Raw genomic sequence first — 5230 nt, forward strand, 5'->3', positions numbered from 1 at the left:
AAAATGATATTAGTGTAAATATAAAAAAGTTGACATATTGGGAATCGCCGCGTCCGTAAAAACCTTCTCTATAAAAATATCACATGACCTAACCCCTCAGGTGTCACATCACAAAAAGTGAAATACCAAAAGATCAAAAAGTCATATGCACCCTAAAATAGTACCAATCAAACCGTCATCTCATACCGAAAAAAAAAGGAGCCCCTACATAAGACATTCGCCTCAAAAAATAAAAAAAACTATGGCTTTCAGAATATGGAGACACAAAAAAATTAATTTTTTTCAAAAATGTTTTATTATATAAAACTGAAATAGTCATATTTTGATATTTTCGCATCCGTAACAACCTGCTCTATAAAAATAGTTCATGATCTAACCTGTCAGATGAACATTGTAAATAACAAAAAAAAAAACTGTGCCAAAACAGCTATTTTTTTGTTACCTTGCCTCACAAAAAGTTTAATATAGAGCAACCAAAAATCATCTGTACCCTAAGATAGTACCAACAGAACTGCAACCTTATCCCATAGTTTCCAAAATGGGGTCACTTTTTTGGAGTGACATGGCAAGTTGAAATTCCAAAAACCACATGGCGCTCTTTTCCTTTTGCGCGCTGTCGTGTGCCCGTACAGCAGTTTACAAACACATATAGGGTGTTTCTGTAAACTACAGAATCAGGGCAATAAATATTGAGTTTAGTTTGGCTGTAAATCCTTGAATTGTTAGCGGGGAAAAAATTATTAAAATGGAAAATCTGACAAAAAAGTGAAATTCTGAAATTTCATCTCCATTTTCCATTAATTCTTGTGGAACACCTAAAGGTTCAACAACTTTTGTCAAATCAGTTTTTAATACCTTGAGGGGTGTAGTTTCCAAAATGGGGTCATTTTTGGGTGGTTTCAATTATGTAAGCCTCACAAAGTGACTTCAGACCTGAACTGGTCCTTAACCCCTTAGGGATACAGCCTTATTTCACCTTAAAGGGAACCTGTCACCAGTTTTATGGTGTCCTAACTAAGGGCAACATAAATAAGGGACTGATTCGCTTAGCAAAATGCTGGGTCACTTTCTTTAATTGACCCAGTCAATCTGCCAACATCTTGTATTGAAAAGCTCCAGCTGATAATGATGAGTCATGAGCTCCTGACTCTCCCCGCCCACCTACTGCTGAATGACAGTTTGTTTCCATGTGAACCAGCAGCAGGTGGGCAGGGGAGTGGCTATAGCTCAGAATTAAATATACGCTGGACTCAATGACATCACGCTGGACTCCAATCAGCTCATTAGCATGCACCATGTGGCATCTTTGTGTGTATATTATGAGGTAACCATCTGTCACACCAGTAAGTGAATACATCTAAGGCACTTTTTAGTAGTTAATGATTGTATATAATTAGTTAGATTATAATCAAATATCCACATGAAAGGTTCCCTTTAAGAACCAGGCCATTTGTTGCAAATCTGACCAGTGTCACTTTAAGTGCTGATAACTTTAAAACGCTTTGACTTATCCAGGCCATTCTGAGATTGTTTTTTCATCACATATTGTACTTCATGACACTGGTAAAATGAAGTCAATTTTTTTTTTTTCATTTTTGCATAAAAAAATACCTAATTTACCAAAAATTGGGGAAAATTTGCAAATTTCAAAGTTTCAGTTTCTCTACTTCTGTAATACATAGTAATACCCCCAAAATTGTGATGACTTCACATTCCCCATATGTCTACTTCACGTTTGAATTATTTTGGGAATGATATTTTATTTTTTGGGGATGTTACAAGGCTTAGAAGTTTAGAAGCAAATCTTGAAATTTTTCAGAAATTTACAAAAACCCCATTTTTAGGGACCACTACAGCTCTGAAGTCACTTTGCAAGGCTTACATAATAGAAACCACCCAAAAATGACCCCATTCTATAAACTACACCTCTCAAGGTATTCAAAACTGATTTTTACAAACTTAGTTAACCCTTTAGGTGTTGCACAAGAGTTATTGGCAAATGGGGATGAAATTTGAGAATTTTGCCTAATTTTCCATTTTAACCCATTTTTTCCTCTAACAAAGCAAGGGTTAACAGCCAAACAAGACTGTATCTTTATTGCCCTGACTCTGCTGTTTACAGAAACACCCAATATGTGGCCGTAAACTACTGTACGGCCACACAGCGGGGGCGTAGAGTGAAAGGTGCACCGTTTGGTTTTTGGAAGGCAGATTTTGCTGGACTGGTTTATTTACACCATGTCCCATTTGAAGCCCCCCTGATGCACCCCTAGAGTATAATCTCCATAAAAGTGACCCCATCTAAGAAACTACACCCCTCACGGTATTCAAAACTGATTTTACAAACTTTGTTAACCCTTTAGGTGTTGCACAAGATTTAATGGAATATAGAGATACAATTTCAAAATTTCACTTTTTTGGCAGATTTTCCATTTTAATATTTTTTTTCCAGTTACAAAGCAAGGGTTAACAGCCAAACAAAACTCATTATTTATGGCCCTGATTCTGTAGTTGACAGAAACACCCCATATGTGGACGTAAACCGCTGTACGGGCCCACGGCAGGGCGCAGAAGGAAAGGAATGCTATACGGTTTTTGGAAGGCAGGTTTTGCTGGACAGTTTTTTTTTACACCATGTCCCATTTGAAGCCCCCCTGATGCACCCCCCTGAGTAGAAACTCCAAAAAAGTGACACCATTTTAGAAACTACAGGATAGGGTGGAAGTTTTGTTGGTACTAGTTTAGGGTACATATGATTTTTGGTTGCTCTATATTACACTTTTTGTGCGGCAAGGTAACAAGAAATAGCTTTTTTAGCACCGTTTTTTTTTTGTTATTTACAACATTCATCTGACAGGTTAGATCATGTGGTAATTTTATAGAGCAGGTTGTCATGGACACGGTGATACCTAATATGTATACAATTTTTTTTATTTATGTAAGTTTTACACAATGATTTCATTTTTAAAACAAACAAAAAAAGTTTTAGTGTCTCCATAGTCTAAGAGCCATAGTTTTTTCAGTTTTTAGGCGATTATCTTAAGTAGGGTCTCATTTTTTGCGGGATGAGATGACGGTTTGAATGACACTATTTTGGGGTGCATATGATCGCTTGCTATTACACTTTTTGTGACGTAAGATGACAAAAAATTGCTTTTTTTACACCGTTTTTTTTTTTTACGGTGGTCGCCTGGGGGTTAGGTCATGTGATATTTTTATTCAGCCGGTGGGTACGGACGCGGCGATACCTAATATGTATACTTTTTTTTATTTATGCAAGTTTTACACAATGATTTCATTTTTTAAACAAAAAAAAACATGTTTTAGTGTTTCCATAGTCTAAGAGCCATAGTTTTTTCCGTTTTTGGGCGATTATCTTGGGTAGGGTATGATTTTTGCGGGATGAGATGACGGCTTGATTTTTACAATTTTGGCATACATGCAAATTTTTTTATCACTTTTATTACCTTTTTTGGGAAGTAAGGTGGGCAAAATTTCAATTTCATCATAGTTTTTTATTTTTTATTTTTATGGCGTTCACCTTTCGGGTAAAGTAACATGACCGTTTGATAGATCAGGTTGTTACGGACACGGCGATACCAAACATGTGTAGGGAATTTTATTTTTTTCATTTTTAATCAGTGATAAATGTGTTTTTTGATTTTTACTTATTTTCACTTTTATTTACTTTTTTTTTTACCCAGACCCACTTGGTTCTTGAAGATCCAGTGGCTCTGATGTCTGTATAATACAGTACAGTACACTATATAGTGTATTGTACTGTATTTTACTTATAGTTTGTCTGAACAGATCTATGCCTTCAACACAGATCTGTTCAGCACCATGGACAGCAGGATGCCTGAGAAGGCGTCCTGTTGCCATGGGAACCTTCCCCGTCTTCGCAGACGGGGAAGGGTAAGGAGGGGATCTGTCTGGGGGCTCTCTCCCTCTCCAAAAGTACAGCAGCCCCCCTATGGGAGAGGGAGGGAGCTCCCTGAGCTGTTAACCTTTTCCATACAGCGGTCCGTACGGACCGCGGTATGGAAAGGGTTAAACGGCTGACATCGCATCACAGATGTCAGCCATTTATACCAGGGTGTCAGCAATGTGCTGACACCCTGGTATACCCACTTGCCACCAACGATTATTCAAGGGGAGGCAGGCGGAGGATCGAGATCCCGCCTGCCGCACCGCCCGCCTCCCGCACTGTCCGCCACCCTCCCCCTACACCTCCCACCGGGCTAAAATCATTCAGGGGTGCAGGGGGAGATACAGATATATTTTCGGCATACTAAAGTTTCTGATCCCCGCGGTCAGGGGCCGCGGGGATCAGAAACTGCAGAAAGCGCAGCAAACCGCAGGTCTGAATTGACCTGCGGTTTGCTGCGATCGCCCACATGGGGGGGTCACGGGACCCCCCCCCCCCCGCGCATTTAGCCTAGGTGCCTGCTCAATGATTTGAGCAGGCACCGGGTTCCGACCACTGCCAGCCGCACGGCAGTGATCGAAAATACACTGGGCGTACATGTACGCCCTGTGTCCTTAAGTACCAGGACATAAGGGTGTACCTGTACGCCCTATGTCCTCAAGAGGTTAAAAGTGGGTTTTGAAAAAGTTCTGAAAAATTTCAAGATTTGCTTCTAAACTTCTAAGCCTTCTAATGTCCCAAAAAATAAAATGGCATTCCCAAAATGATCCAAACATGAAGTAGACATATGGGGAATGTAAATTAATAACTATTTTGGAGTTATTACTATGTATTATAGGAGTAGATAAATTGAAACTTGGAAATTTCAAAATTTTTGGTAAATTTGGTATTTTTTTTATAAATAAAAATGATTATTTTTACTCCATTTTACCAGTGTCATGAAGTACAATATGTGACGAAAAAACAATGGCCTGGATAAGTAAAAGCGTTTTAAAGTTATTCACACATAAAGTGACACTGGTCAGATTTGCACAAAATGGCCTGGTCCTTAAGGTGAAAATGAGCTCGGTCCTTATGGGGTTAAAGGGTTGTCCCATGAAAAATAGTCTATGTTTTTCAAACCAGCACCTGGATCTAAATACTTCTGTAATTGCATGTAATTAAGAATATATTATTGTGAGTTATTCACAATAAAATGTATTTGTATGCAGTGGTGTATCTTGGTTTTGTGCTGCCCTAGGCAAGACTAAACTCGGGCACCCCCTAATATAAATTTGACCCACTCCTTCCTGTCAAGGCCAA

The sequence above is a fragment of the Bufo gargarizans genome, chromosome 5, assembly GCF_014858855.1.
Source record: "Bufo gargarizans isolate SCDJY-AF-19 chromosome 5, ASM1485885v1, whole genome shotgun sequence".
NCBI lineage: Eukaryota > Metazoa > Chordata > Amphibia > Anura > Bufonidae > Bufo > Bufo gargarizans.